Consider the following 17,653-nt stretch of genomic DNA (forward strand, 5'->3'; position numbering starts at 1 on the left):
CAACTTCCTTCCCATTGTGCATGGCAAATTATGACATCTCTAAGAGTAGGAAGGAGAGCACGAAACTTGGAAATGAGTGAGTTGGATTTCTAGTCTAGTTTAGGCACTCCTTTAATCATCATGATTGTTTTTTAGAATCACCTTTAATAATGATACCTCTAGACATCCCTTTTCCCTAGATACAATTAACCCATGATGGACCATTACCATTTCAGCAAAGCTCAAGGTTTAAATTCCAAAATTTTCTGCATAGGCAAGAATGAGGCTTCCACATGAGTCTCTGATCACTCCACCCCCTCCTAACTGGCTTAGGTTGCCAGAAGATGACCTATCCAAGTTGACCTTCGGCCAACTAGTATAGGGGAGTGGGTCTACACTGGAGAGAGGTTGTCTTGGTTAGAAATAGATTATTTGTTGTTCTATTTCACAAGTGGTCTAGTGCATATGTTGAATGAGAAACACTTGGATGGTGTTAATTGGTGTTAATTGACATTTAGCTATTGTTATTTGATAGATTCTATGAGATTCATTTTTGTCATATTACTAGAGAATGAAATTCAATAGCAGATTTCCTGGTGAAATGAGCATCTAATGGATTGGAAGGTTGGAATAGTGTACAATTTGTGGGTGAATTTACCTCATTTTTTATAGCATTCAGTTGAGGAGGATAGGATTGGTTAATTCTTTATTCTCAATTGGGCAATAGGCCTTTCTTGCTTTGTATTGTTCTTTATAATTAAAAAAAATTGCCCCTTGTGTGAAAAAAGAAGAAGAAACAAATTAATATAAGAATTTTATGTTGAGAAGAATTTTTTATTATTATTTGGTGCTTGAAAATCTTAATCACTTTCACAGGAATTAGATTTTACTCCCTCATGAAAATCCAAAACTCATTGCTGAATAATTTTTTTTGCTACTTATTCAACGAGACATATTTTATGTTTTGAACCATCATAGTAAATTAAAGTTTTGATCGTTTAGGATCAAAAAAATTCATCTTATAGATACAAATATTATATATTGTTCTCCTCTCTTAAAAAACTTTATCAATATATGAATGTATTTCCTAGTTTATCAAAAATTTAATAAAGTTTTCTGATCTAGGGTACATCACAATCGATATGAAGTGGATCCCAAAGTACAACACAATAAAAATCACATTCATGTCTATCTAAGCTTTTCAGCCAGCTATGTGACAAGTATCATACAACCTGCATTGGATGTGTTCTAGAAAATAAATACTCAAGTTAAATAAATATATGTTTTTGAAAATGTTTTTCAATTTTTATTTATGTATAAATTTGTAAATTTTATAATATTTACTACTGTCTTTATAATATTTATAAATATAATTGGCAACAAAGTAGTTTTAAAATATATTCTTTTTCTAGATATCAGTATTGTTATTCATTATTTTTAAAATAAATATTATTGAAAATTAAATATTTTATTCAATTAATACATTGTTTTTTTAAATAAGGATTTGGGAGAGGATTTTTTGAATAGGAGACAAAAAAGGTAAATGAATGGTACTTTCTCATGGTTGCAATAAATTAAATTTTAATGGTCCTTTCAAAAGCAACCTTGGGAAGTTTGGTGTTAGGTGTATTATTAGGGATAAAAGATGACTCTTTCATTTGTGTCATTTGTGCGGGTTTGAAAAAACTTAAACCTTAAATTAATAATGAAGTCAAATTGTAACATCTCATTATTAAGTTGACAATTTTTCTTTAATCACAATTTACCAAAAAAATAGAGATAGATAGCAATTCAATTATAATTCAATTATCATTGTCAATGCTATTAGAAATAAATCTTCCCATTGCATTAAGATTAGAAATATTATCTTGGCTCTTCCTTTATTAAATTCATTGGAAGAATGAACAATTAATCGTTTATATTATGAGATCAATGTACATGTATATTTTCCTACCACCCTAGCAATTATTAGGAACAGGGATATTATTATTGAAATGATGGAAACTATCTTGCCTCCCTTGAAAGGACTTCTCAAAGATTCTACAAGGATAGTTGTTGATTTAAGTTTTTCAATGCATTAGTTTTAGGATTGAAGGGATCCAATCATCATTTTTCTTTTTCCATTTATTATTTCTTACCTCTCAATTATGCCAAAATGATATCATGGGTTATAGTAGGCTCTTGCAAAGTTTAATTAATGATGGATCTTATGTGCCAATTTGGATATATGAAGTTAGTTTTCCTTTTTGGTGGTAACTAGTTTGTATTCATGGACATTTTTGTTCACCTTGTGGGTGGTCATACACAAATATATTTTCTAGTAAAGGTCTCAAAGAAGTGACTAAAGTGTGTTTTCAAAACCCATAGTGGACTACTACTTTCTACCATTTAATGGATTTCGGTTGATATTCTTGGTAGGTAGGAGAACATTGATACAAGATCAATACAAAGATTTCATCCATACCCATTGTAGTTCTTCTACTAGACCAAGTAAAGAAAAATATCTGATAAAGCTTACCTTATCAAAAGTTAGTTTCTTGAGTTGTTTAAGGAAATAATGACAGTGATTGTGGTATTGGGCTACCATTTCCTAAAGATATTATGAAAATGTTGAATGGTAGCATAATATTCTTTGAAGCCCTTTTATTGGCACCAATATTTTTTAGTGTGGGGATCAATGAAGAAAGAAGGCATCTATGTTTTCAAATTACATAAGCAATCAATGAGGATTATGATAATGGAGGGAATCTCTTAGATTAACACCTTAGGTTTGGAGAACTCATAGGGTGATTCTTTTATTGATTAAAGTGGGATAGGCCCAAAAATTTTACATAACCACTAAAAAGGAACTACTTGGGGTGCATGAGGGATGTATGCCCAACAAAAGACCAAATACAAAACACACAAAAAACTAGCAAATAACCAAGACTAAACCACTAAATGACTAGATAGAAAAAAACCATACAACCAATCACCCAGCACAAACACAAAGGAATGGTCTACTGAGTGGGGGTACTATCAAATTCCATTTCATGGCATAGTATTTTAACTATATTAGCAAAGGATAGATTTTTGTTGGAGTCTTTCCCTAAGGACATTGTAACATAATCTGAACTGTCCTTAATAGTGGAGGTGATGGGATCCAACACAATTGTTGGAGAGTTCAAATGTTGCTTCCTCTTTGACTTCCTCCTTTCAATATCTTCCTAAATGGCATGCAGAGAGGTAGAGTTCTTCATTGCCATATATTTTATCATGGTAGTCATCTCCTCTACTTTTTGTTTTAGGGTCTCATTATTTTCCTTCAATTCTTCAATATCCTTCGTCTCATCCATCAAATTAATCTTTGCATTGATCTCTTTAAGTTTCTCCACCATGACCTCCTAGTTTTCTTGTTTCTCTACCATGTCATTGGCTACCTTCCAAACCCTCTCATATTTTTCTTCCATAGTCCAGCTATCACTATGAGCCTCCACCTTAGCCACCGCTTCCAATTTGTTAATCTTTTTCTTGACTACATTCAGCTATGAAAGGAGTCAGCGAATGGCAACATCTTGTATGTTGATGACCTCACATAAACCATTAACTTTATCTGCCAAAGAAGGGGAATCATGCTTAAGGGTAGAATCACCTAGCACTAGGGAAGGGGGGCCCGAAGTAGGTGTGAAGGGGGCTTCCTCTACAAAATTAACTCGAGACTACTCCAAACCTAAGGTCTAGGAATAATCAAAGTCCTCAAAAGCCTCTTCCTCCTTGGAGTCCACAACATCAATTTCCTTAGAAGGGGGAGTAGGGGGATTTTTCTATTTGGTGAAGAGGGTTGATCCGAGTAGGGATTTGTTTAATCCTAGACAAGGAGGCCATATTAGGGTTAGCCTTGGCAACTAAGAGGGAGATGTTGATGCTTGAGGTTTGATACCATTTTTTAGTAGTTTTGGCTTTTATTCTCCCTCAGTAAATATTGTGGCCTTTATTAATATTGTACATTTATGCAAAAACTTATTTACATTGTTTTAGTTTGATGATAATACGTCTTATTTTATTAGTTTTAAAATAGATTTAATAAAAATATTGAGAAATCTAATCAAAATACTTCTTAATAAAATAAAATAATTCTAATGTAAATAAAATAATCATACAATAACTCTTAATATTATATTATAACTCTTAATAATTATTTTAATAATATTATATAAATATTATTATTTTTATTACAACTAATATTATATTATTATTAAGTTTGCACCATTCCATATTTTATATCATAATAACCTATCGCTCTTTTCGTTTGTGATTTATTAATTTATTATAATAAATATTTCTGTCCATCCAAATTTGTATTTCTTAGTAACTCGTAATAAGTTAGCATCAAACAGCCAGTTACGTTCTCTTTTTCCTGAGGGCAAAATTTTGTGATTTTATGAATCACAAAATGACAATTTTTGTCCATGCTCAATAATCTAATGTAACTTGATGTCACTATATTTGTCCGGGCTAAAGCTTTACTTTAAACACAAAACAGTATAAGATTTTTACGCTGAAATTCTTTTTATTATGTGGTACTTGCAAGTTGAAAATCTTAAATCATTTTTATAGGAATCAGATTAATAAGAACAATTGCTTAAATAGTTTTATTCTCAAAAACTAATTCGATCAATGAGATGAGATAAATCTAAAGGCAAATTTTTTTTATAGACAACATTCTAACGTTGCAATCGATCAAATGTCCATTTGGCCAGACAATCTGCAACTCTATTGTATTCTAAAGAATGTGAGAAAAGGTAACATAGTAAAAAAAAAAACCCATACAGACTAAGAATCTATTGAATAACCACAGCTAAATGTCAGTTAGCATGATTCAAAAGTCGCTCATTCAACTTAGTATTGAAGACTTGTGAATCAGATCCATAAATAATTCGTTTATATCCAAAAACACATCTCCTCTCCATAGCATACAAAATGACATTGATCACTAGAGATCACAAAAGCTAATCTTGCAGATACAAATATTATATATTGTTCTCCTCTCTTAAAAAACATTACCAATTTTTCGAAGCATCATAGCAGATTAAAACTTTGATCACTGAAGATCACAAAAGCTAATCTTGGAGATACAAATATCATATATTGTTCTCCTCTCTTAAAAAACTTTATCCATACCCAAAAAAAGGGGGACTGGCGTGGTTGCTCATTTTGGATGTCAACAATATCTTAAGAAACCTCTTCTTTCAAGATGCAAAGTAAATAATTCTAAGATTTTCAATTCAGAAACATCTACATTCCAACAAAATCGATCATTCTCTTCTCCTTCCTACATACACATAAATATTTCTTAATATACAACGATTTTTTAAAATTCTATAAATATATTAGAAATTATTTATAAAAGAAATATAATAATTGACTACGTTGATTTTCATCTTGTGAACACACTTCTACTACTTATCTTCTCTTTACTGTTAATGTTCTCTTAAATAAATACCTAGACCACTTTATTTTATGTATTAAAATCTAATAGAAAAACATATTAAAAAAAAACTAACCTTATGTTTTTAATTAGATCATCAGTAGAGAGATCATGAGAATGCATTCCAATAGTGTTAATCTCCATTAAAAAACTCTTTTAACTCGCTTGATGAGCGTCATACAGAATCACAATATTCATACCACAACAGACCAGCTTTAATAAAGACACGTAGAGTGCAAGCGTGTAGAAATTTGCAGAAAAACAAAGACAGATTATAAAATAGGTGTGACACTCATAAATCTGTGTGACAAGTATCGTACAGCCTAAGCCTGCCTCAAATGTGTCTTAGAAAATATAAATTCAACTTTAACTTAATATATGTTCTTAAAACGTTTTTCTATATTATTTAATATATAAATTGTAAATTTTATACTTTTTAATATTGTCTTCATAATATTTTTAAATATAATTTATTTGTAAAAATTATTTTTGAGAAATTATTTTTTTATTAATGCTATTAACGACAATAAAAATTCATTGTTATCATGTTATTATTCTAGGTTTGCATACAATTGCATTGATTTTTATTTAGCAGTTTTCTGATGTTGAATACCATTAGATGGGTTACTTTCTATTGTCATTTGAAAGCATATCATCTTATGACAAATAAATGTATAGCTTAATTCCACTTATTTAATAGGATGTTTAAGAGATTATTTATGGTTAAATTTTACTGTATTTTATTTAAAATCATATTTATTACATACAAAACATTTAATTTTATTATATGTATATTATTTTATTCTAATTTTTAAAATTTAATTATTTATATCTATTTTTTTATATTTGAACTTTAAACTTCATATTATTATTTAAGAAAATTATTAAAAATAAAGAAAACTAAAAAATTAAATTTAACTAATAATTGAAAAAATATATATTTGTTGTACATTATAAGACTAAAATGGTAGATTATTTCTTTTAAATGACATTTTTACTTTTCTTTTATATTTATACATATATGGAAACTTAATTTTGATGAGAGTATATCTTTGTTTCACTAAAATGGTAGATTATTTATTTTAAATGTCATTTTTACTTTTGTTTTATATTTATACATATATGGAAACTTAATTTTGATGAGAGTATATCTTTGTTTCTATGTGCTTTTATTTTCAAAAGATATTAATTGATTTTAACATTTTCATAAAAGGGACATTTGAGCTCTGCGTTTTTTTGGTGCTTTCGACCATGCCTTGATGGAGGAAGCAGAATCGAGGCATGCAGGCGCTGATGGGAGTACCTCGGCGTCTACGTGGAGGAGTTAATCTCCTCCACTCAGTTTTCATTTCTCATCCACTTGCTCTGTCTCGTTCTGTGTTTCATTTACTTTGCTCTGCGAATATGTATTGTGATTAACTCCACCCATCCGCCCAACCCGCGCGATCCTAACCCTAGTTTCCAATGGAGCCAGAGTTAGATGGAGTTAATGTTAATAACCCTAAACCCATGCTGCAGACAATACCAGCCCTAATAAAGTCTTTCGTCGTGACTGTCGCCCTGCCTGCAAATGGAGTCTTCTTGTCGGTGCACTTCCTTAAGGCTCCTACAGATGAAGGACCTAGTAAGGATAGTAAGTCCCCTTGCAATACCTCGGACCCCTTCTACATTTCGCCAAATATTGAAATGTTGAATGAAATTGCCTTCGGAAAAGCGTAGGTTATGTGACACTGCCATATTCTTTGCTTGTGTTGATGTTAAAAAATGCCCACCTAGGAAATTTGTAGATTACTGGTTTCACAATCTATGGAATCTTAAATTAGGGCTTAAAATCACGTTCTGTAGACAAATACAGAGAGGTCTTTTTCTCATTTTCTTTAATTCACATGAAGCCCAATTGGAAGCACTTAAATGCTAGTACTGGACGGTTGGTAATGCCTCTTTTCGAGCCCTAGCTTGGTCTCTAGAGACGGTTAATGAGGAAGTCCTCACATTATGCTCTCCCAGATGGGTCATCCTCAAGGATGTCCCTCCTTTTTTGTGGTGTTTCCTTCCAAAATCAATGGAAATATTTGGCAAATGATTCGTATAGATGAAACTGCTCGGTTGGTGCCCAACCTAGACGCGAGAATGCTTGTCTCAATTAAGCCTAGAATCGACATTCCACCATCTTTAAACCTAGATATTAATGGAGACACATTCATCTGCTCGATTGAAATGCTTGGAGGATTGAATGCATGTTTTCTCTGCAAGAAAGAAGGACATATTCATAAAAATTGCCCAATTATCAATCGTAGGAAGCAAAAACATAATTCAGGTGAAACTACTGTAAACCCTAAAAATGTTAATGATCTACAATCTCTCCCTCCCTGCTCTGCTAACGAGATGTCCATAGATCCTGTTCCCATTCCTAATAAGGTTAACCCTCTCAAGCCCGGTCTTGCACCTTTGGCCCCTGAACTCCTCATCCCTATTTCCAACCCTTCTCAATATCTTGTAGAATCGCCCTCTGATTGTTTTCAACTTGTTACCTTGAGGAAATGAAGACGTAAAGTTACCCCTCTCAATGCCCCGAATCTTAACCGCTCCTCCAACAACCAACTGGGCTCTGCTCATAAACCCGAGGACCCTTATCCATCCCGTGTTAACTTTGTGGTTAGAAATATGGTTAAAAATCTGGAAAACCCCAATCGTGGTGATGATGGTTCTAGCATTAGTAATAACCCTGCAATGATACTCAATTCCAGAACCCCCATTCAATCGGTCTCCTCTTCATTTGCAAGGCTTATTTCTGACACTAACACCATCCTTCCCTCAACTACATCTATGCTCAAATAACTAGAGGACAATCATATTATAGAAGTTATTTATGCCAATAAGGGTCTACAGGAAATTAGAGCTAGCACTATGCTCCCTGGCTTTCCAAGCTCCCAGTTGTCTGGGTCCAACATAGGAGGAAATGTAGATAGTAGAGCTGAGCTTCCCGAAACTAGTGAAGATGATGAGGACCTTATGAAAGGGTCCTCCCTAAATAAAAAGAAAGGTAGGCCCGTGGGCTCCAAAAACAAGAAGAAATCAAGTGATCAACAATGGTCTCCCTACCAGCCCCCCTTAAATCCTCCACTTTGATGAAATACATATCATGGAACATTCGAGGCCTTGAGTCGCCTAACAGGAAATTTGTTATTAAAAGATTTCTAGATTATCATAAAAACTTGGATTTTTTGATGTTACAAGAACTTAAATCTATTGGGTTCTCCCTTGACACTACACTTGACTTCATTTTACGAGATGCAATCAAAGTCTATACCAACCACCCGAGAGGAAAAGGAGGAGTTGGTCTTCTTCTCGCCCCTAAATGGACAATACATACCTCAAAGATAAAAGGACCTCCCCCTATAATAGAGTAGCTTGGGTTACCTTAGATGTTAAGGGTTCTTTCTTTGGCATATGCTCCATTTATGCATCTAACGATTATAAGGAAATAATATCCCTCTGGAATTGGCTAACTTCCCTCCCAAATATCCCCTGGGTCATGGTGGGGGATTTTAATATGATTGAATCCCAGAATGACAAGGCTGGGGGACTTCCGTTTGAATGGAAAAACTCAGAAATACCTCACTAGGACAGGTTTAAACAATATCTACAACTGTTTGACCCCTTGGAAGGCACTAAACCTGACACCCCTAACCTGTGGCACACCTGGTGCAACTTTCAGCAAAACACTAATAGGATCTACTCCAGGTTAGATAGATTATATGCTAATAAGGACTTTTTCTCCTTTTCCCCCAACTACTTTGGGAATAAGGTTGCAGTGTTACCAACTACCCTGTCTGACCACTTCTCCATTTTAGCCATTATTAACATCAAGAACTCCATCACCCCTAGCCACCCTCGCAATAAGCAATTCTTACTTAACACCTCCTTGCTGCAAGATGAGGATGTCCTAAATGCCATCAAACTAATTAGACTCTTCAACTTGCAACCACATCTCCCCCAATCCCACATGCTCAAATGGCAGAGGAACATTTTCTCTTGGTAGAATCTTCTCCAAACCATTGGCCAAAAAAAAGCCAAGGACTTTAGATTCATAGAAAAAACTCTTACTCTTCGGCTTCACTCCCTAGAACATGAAATTCAACTACAGCCTTCTTCCCCTACCCTGGCCAAAAAGGTCTCTGAGGCTAGAGATATCCTGAGGAAACACCAGCAGGTTAAAATCAAAGGTGCTTTCATCAGAGCCCGCAACCACTGGCTCTAGTTTGGTGATAAGGGATCCAAAATATTCTTTAATCTGCTTAAGCAAAAATAGACCAAGGAAAAAATAGATAGAATAACTATAGATGATAAGGAACTCCTGGATATCAATGACATCAAAGAAGCCTTTGAAATGTTTTACAAGACTCTGTTTACCTCTGAGGATAATGAGGCCTTGACAGATGCCCGTACCAAATGTAGGACCATTATTCCTAATAGAATCTTCGAGGATGAAGCCAGGCTCCTCAAAGCTAAGCTAACTGTGCAAGAAATCAAGGATGCCATTAAGGCTCTCAAGGAATGCAAGGCCCCAGGCCCTAATGGACTTCCTACTGAATTCTACAAAACTAACATTGACTGGATCTCCAACAACCTATATGACATCTATAATGAATCCCTTGCCACTGGCACCCTGGGGGAGTTCATAAATAGGGGTATTATTAAGATTATTCCAAAAGAAGGGGACAAAGCCCTAATTTAAAATTGGAGGCCAATTACCCTCCTCAATGTCTCCTACAAAATCCTGGCTAAAGCCTTAGCCTATCACCTTGAGAAGATCCTCCCAAAATTCATCTGCTCCACCCAAATAGGCTTCATTAGAGGTAGATACATCTTGGAGAATCTTGTAACGAGTTTGGAATCCATGGAATGGGCCAGAGCCTCAAACCAAGATGTCGCCATGTTCCTTGTCAACTTTGAGAAAGCATATGACAGGGTGGAATGGGACTTCATCATCATGATGCTCTCAGCCTTTGGCTTTCCTAGTGAGTTCTGTGATTATGTTTGAATCATTCTCAAGGATGCATCCGCCCTAGTTGAAGTCAATGGGACCCTCTCCTAGCTTATTCCCCTATCTAGATCAATTAGGCAGGGATGCCCCCTTGCCCTTGCTTTGTTTGTCATTGCTTCTGATGCCCTGTATTATCTCCTTAGAGATGACACCCTATCCCTCTGTGTCCAAGGCATTACTATACTGGATGACTCTGAACTGATCAACATCTAGTTTGTTGATTATACCTCGCTCTTCCTGAAGCTCTCAAAGCACAATATTGATTCCCTTAATCAAAAACTTGACATTTTTGGTAGAGCTTCCGGAGCCCAGATGTCTAGCACCAAATCCACTTTACTTGGATGGAAAGATAATCCTCCAGACTAGCTTCACCATTTTGGCTATGCATGGGGAGGACCTAATAAATTAGTCCATTATCTTGGCATCCCCTTTTCTATATCTCCCTCTCTTAAGGACATGTAGGGTTGGGTCAAGGGAAAAATAGATAGGAAACTCAACAAGTGGGACAATAGGGTCTGCTCCCTTGCTGGCAGGATTCAAGTCTGCCAAAAAATCCTATCTTCATACAACATATACTACTCCTTGGTGTGGATGTTCAGCAACTACCAAGTCTTTGAAATCCAAAAGGCCATCAGATAGTTCCTATGGTCTGATGGGAAGGGCAAAAGGAAAGCTCACGTGGTCAAGTGGTCCTGGTGTTACTTGGATAAAAAACTTGGTGGGCTGGGCCTCAAGGATCTTAGGCTACAAGGCATCTCCCTTGTAGCCAAATGGATATTTCACTCACTGGAAGGACAAGAATCCTAGAAAATCCTCATCAAGAACAACATACAAAATGGTGTTCCCAAAAATGCCAAAACTTGGAAAGCCCTCCCATTCAGTGACTTAATTGAAAGTGGTTTCCCTATGTCTGTCCAAGGCACCTAGGTGTTTAAATCCATTTGGAAAGTTTAGGAGCATGTGTGTGGTCTCATCAACAACTCGAGCATCAAATGTGACAATACCCTACACGGTGAAAGGTCAATATGGTGGAATCTACTTCATAACTCCAAACCCCTTGCTTTAACCCAAGGTTGCTCTACTAATCATTTACATAATAAAGGAATCAATTACATGATGGATATTCTAGAACATGATAACCTTATCAACTAGGAGGCTCTTAGCACTAAATATGATCTCCCTACATCACATAAGAAGACATACAATATGATTAAAAATGCATGCGCTCCCTTTGATCTCCCTAAAAACACCCAAGTAGATGCCCATAGGTACCTTACATTCCTATGGAAGGATGGCTCCACCCTCCCTAAGATCAAAGCCAAATCTATCTATACCCTGCTCAATAGTAATACCTCGGTGATCAAAGATATCAACACTTTGTGGTATGTTAATCACACCCCCCACACTTGGCAAAAAAATTTTGAGAAGCTCTGGTGGTCCCCCAATCCCCCTAAGATCAAATGCTTCAGATGGCAATTTATTTTGGACAGATTACCTATTAGGAATAAATCGGTTGCATATAACTGGTGTTTTGTCTACAGAAAACCTAAGACTGCGCGTCACATCTTCTTTGACTGCCCCTTTGCTAGAGAAATTTGGCTTCTGTTTGGAATTTCTATTACATAATTTGTTTTCACTCTTGATATAGTTACTAGTTTTATTCATGGACTAAGGAAGGATACCAATCTATTTTGGCAAATTTTATCTTCTTACATCCTCTGGTTTATTTGAAAATATAGAAATGCGGAGAAGTTCCAAGGTATTACAAGGGAACGTACTGAGTTTTTTAAAAAGCTCACAAATTACAAAATTGTTGTGCAGGTCTACTTTTTGATTAACCTCGAGAGAAACAAGCTACTGTGGTTCCTGAAAGATGGTAGAGCAACCATGTTTGTTTGCAAGATACAAGACGGGTACCAATGGGCTAGGCTCATCAAGAACTAGACCTCCGTTTATAAGGTAGTGAAGAAGCTCATAAAGGATCTACAGGACAACAGGCCTCCTCCCTTCAATAGGATATAGATGTGCTCCTAGATCCTAGCAAGAAAGAAGGTGGTTTGGATGGAAGGAGAACAAGGCTGGACCACGTGGCTAGAGGACCAGGATGAGGTTCTCCAATAGTGATTTACTCTTCTCTGTCTCCTTCTTTTGGTTAAAGGAATAATTGTATACAACCTTCTCTCTGGCTCGTCATTTTGGCGGTTGAGGCCCTGCCCCCCGCTCCCTAGTTTTGTATAAACTCTCGGTCTATATTTTGGACTCTTGGTATCTAATATTAAAAAAAAAGATATTAATTAATGTATTAATATTTTTTAATGAGATTGTGGGAGAGGATTAGGAGAAGAAAAGGTAAATTAAGGGCACTTTCTCATGGTTGAAATGAAACCTCTTTAGTTTGGCATTAGGTGTATTATTAGGGATAAAAAATGGATCTTTCTTTTGTGTGGCTTTTTAAAGAGTTAAATCTGATATTATTAGTGAGTTCGAATTGTAGGCTTTCATTTTGAGTTTACAATTGTTCTTTAATCAAAATTTACCAACAACAGAGATAGAAAGAGATTTAATTATCATTTTCAATGCTATAAGAACGAAATCTTCCCATTACGTGAAGATTAGAAAACTTTTCTTGACTCTCTCTTTATTGATTTCTTTGGAAGAACGAGAAATGAATTATGTGTATTGTGGGATCATTGTAGAGGTAGTTTTTTTTACCAACATAGCAATTGTTATGAAGGAGGGTATTTTTTTCACACAAGGGGTAATAGTTTATTTATCATAGTAGAAAATTAAAAAATAGAAATAGCCAATAGCCTCACAAAGAACAACCAATTAATTATTCTAATCCTCCACAGCTAATTGAACAAACAAACAACATAAATCCAAAGTCAAATTTACTCTATCCACAACATTCCAACCCTATAATTATTTCACTATTGTATTTGGAACCAATTTCTAACAAACTTTTGTCATATTACCGAGGAAACACCCTTACAAATTTTGTCGCAAAATCGACAAAAACTAATATATTTTAGTCATCAATTTGGTAGTATACTAATATATTTAGTGGTTAATTTAGTCATTGATTCTTGTTAACTGGTCATTTACTTAGTCATGGTAGTCATTTATTTAGTCATTATAATCATTAATTGTCATTTAAATACCAATTGATTTATGTCTATCGGTAGTATATTTAGTCATTCGTATCAAAATAGTTAAGAGATAGTGACTATTATTCATATGTTTGGATGCCATCTAGATATGAAATGTTGGTTAAATTCACTTTAATTATGAATATTGCAATAATGTTACTAAAATGTCCACTATTATTAAATTTAGAGTTCAAAAAACACTATAAAAAAACTTCCCAAAAATCTCATTCATCTATAAAACCTTTTTCAAAATTAACCTTCATTATTAAACTAATATATATATATATATATATATACAACTACACATACATACATATATATGTATTGTATTGTACATTCATCTATATATGTATGTATGTGTAGTTGTATTGTATATATATATATATATATATATATATATATATATATATATATATATATATATATATATATATATATATACACAATACAACTGCACATACATACATACATACCCATGGTTGTGGATGCTACAGGTCATGGAAACCCCACGGCTATGTGGGAAACCATAGGTCATGGGTTCCACGGTTGTGGAGACCCACAGTCATGGGTCCATAGTCGTGGGTTGCATGGCTATGGATTCCATAGTCATGGCCTCCACAACTAGGGTAAACTACAGCCATGGCTGCCACAGTTGTGGTAACCCACAACCATGCCCATGGGGGTGGGGGCAGGGGGGAGGTCATGGTTAGAGCCTTGGCTCCCCACACCCTCCCAAAACTAAATAGAAAACTTTAGCAAAATAATAAATATCAAAATAAAAATCTCTCCAAATAATAAAATGGAGATTTTGATTTTCCATGTATCAAATGGTCACCATTTTTTCCAAATCTACACCTGCAAACAAAAGAAAACTGACATTACATCTATGGTTTTATTGAGACAATAGGACAGAAATAAAAAAAATCTCAAAAGAAAATTGGTTTGAACCCAAAACAAATAAAATGAAGATTTTGATCTCCCAAAAAATGCATATGGCCGCCACTTCTTCCCAAAATAGATATCTACAAATAATATAATAGAAAAATTAGATCTAGGGTTCTGAGAAAACAAGAGGGGAAGAAAAAAAAACTAGGGTTCTGAGAAAACAAGAGGGAAAGAAAAAAAATCTCAAAATAAAATTGGTGCAAACCCAAAACAAATAAAGTGGAGATTTTGATCTCCCATGACAAATGCATATGGTCCCCACTCCTACCAAACCTACAAATCTGCAAACAATATAAGAAAAAAATTACACCTTTGATTCCATAACTTGTTTAATGAATCACTTTAGAGAAAACTGCAACAATAGCTTCAATGGAGGAGGCTAGGGTTAGAAAGATTTAGAAAATGTTCAAATGGGAGAATAGGGTTACTTTCCATCTTAATATATGTTAGAGTTTTCCTTTGAATCCCTATTATCCAATGGTAGAGATTAAAATAATCTAATGGATGAGATTATTTGTACAACCCATTAGGATTGTGGTTGGAAGTTTTTTATGGAAATTAAAATAATTAATTATGATTAGCATCATAGTGTGGGACCATGATGTTAGGTACTCATAACTTGGTGTAACTTAAATATATATTATATTAAAGATATATATTTACACACACACACACACACATATACATAAAAATATAATTTTTTTATATTTATAGTAAAAAACATAAATATATATATATATATATATATATATATATATATATATATATATATATGTATACATACATTACATACATTACATACATACATACATACATACATACATACATACATACATACATACATATATATATATATATATATATATATATATGTATGTATGTATGTATGTATATATATCTATGTATGTATGCATGTATGTATGTATGTATGTATGTATGTATGTATATACATAAATCTAAAGTACATATATATGTGTACATACATACATATATATAACTATTGTCCAAGCTTAAATCTAATGTTTAGTTTTGTGCTTTATCTAATGATCAAATTAGTCATTTATAAATAATCGAGATCACTTTTATTGATTAAAAAAACATTCCTCCAAACTATGATGAAAGTTCATCAAAATTCCAACAAACGTCGAGCATAAATTTAAAAAAAAATTAAAATTCCATGTCATTAAACATCACAGGTATCCAACAAAACATCTAATTATGCATCTTTCATCATATTTTGGAGTCAAATGAATTAGTGAATTTAGACAACCATTTGGTGATGCAAGACAAGAAAACCCCTTTCCTCCAAATCACAAAAACTCAAACACAGACACACTATATGTAGAATCTCTCTACTCTCTATTTTGATTGACACTTACAAAATAAGATTGCAATATACAAAAATCCTCTCATTTAATTAAATTTTCAAAACATAACAATACCATATTACAAAATGACCCTCTTAATGGCCTCTCAACTCAAACAATGAATTTCTTTACTCTCACATTCATTTTTGCTCTGATTTTTCTTGCTACTATGAAAATCAAGATCTCACACACCCATCCTCTCACTCTTGGTAACAATCCATACACTTCCCTTCTTTCTTTCTCTAATTCCCTTATTTCATAGTCCTTGCTCTTGTAACTTAGCCTCTACAAGTTGATGCAACCTCACATTCCTTCCTCTATTGTACAGGCTTCACTCTTTGCTAGGATGCACCTCTCCCTCCTCTTTTTGATTTATGATCACTTTATTAACTATCATGGTTTCTTTCAATTCATATTCTACTTGGCTGATTGCACCAATTAATTGGTTCATATTTGTAATTTATTTTCACATTCTTTTCTTAGCTTTTATTCATAACCTAATATTATGTTGTTGTTATACCCACTTGGAAAACATAGTTTTTTGTTATGCCTCTATGCATCCATTTGTATTCTCTAATTTTCTCATGGAAATCTTCACTTATTTTTGTGCTATCATCATCTCCATTCCACAAACTTTGAGGCATGATGTAAACACTTATCTGTAGCCCTTGTATGACTTTGTCTTCACCTAACTTCCCCTATATTCTTTTGTTTCTATACCTTTGGGTAAGTGCACCAAGATGGGGGACCAAAAAGGGGTCTTAAGATGCCATTTTTAAAAAAATCAACAAAGTTTGAACTTTGAGAGGAAAACAAATATAGTTACACTCAAAATGTAAACATGCAAAAAGAACAAGAGTTGTAGTAATCAGATTCTAATTTCTAAACTACTAATTTGTTTTGAAAATGGTGAAGTTATTAAGGGTTTAAAAAAGGGGGAGCACACAAAGTGGTCCTATTTTTTGAGAAAAACATAACATAGCACCTGGTGTGCTCCCCCTAAAATGTCAACTTTTTAAAAAAAATTTAAAATCACTCCAGTGACAAATTAGCTAGAGAGATGTAGTTTATTCTATAATTTTTGGCTAATTTTAATAACTATATGATTTTTTACTATTTTTTGAAGTGGACACATCTTAAAAAATAGGAATTTGAGCATGCTCCCCTCTAAAATTTGTGAAAACTAATTGAATTTTTTTTTTTTTCAAATTGTGTATAATGGACTCTAATTTCCAAAAATGTAATCTATTTCAAAATTCAATGAATGAGTAAAAATCTATACTCATAATATGCCATGTTGGTTCTTCACAAAAAATAAACACACTAACAAAATAAATTAAAGATGAAAACCTTAAAAACTAATCAAAATGTGAAAAAACTGAAGAGGACAAAATGAGCAAATGTAAGGATTGATGGTTAGTATTCAAATTAAAAATTCAAACACATAATAAACCACTTATGCATTGCTATCTTTCCTTCTCCTTCGGATTAGACCTTCACTGAACTAAAGAATGTGCCCCTTGTTAGGCCGAATATGGAAAGCTAATGTACTAAGAGGGGAGGGCTGAATTAGTACTTCAAATCCTTTTAACAACAATATCTTTACTATTATGCATAAACCAAAAACTGCTACAACATAACATAAAGCTAAAACAAATAAATAACAATCATACATGGTTCATTCCATAACACATATATT

The sequence above is a fragment of the Cryptomeria japonica genome, chromosome 10, assembly GCF_030272615.1.
Source record: "Cryptomeria japonica chromosome 10, Sugi_1.0, whole genome shotgun sequence".
NCBI lineage: Eukaryota > Viridiplantae > Streptophyta > Pinopsida > Cupressales > Cupressaceae > Cryptomeria > Cryptomeria japonica.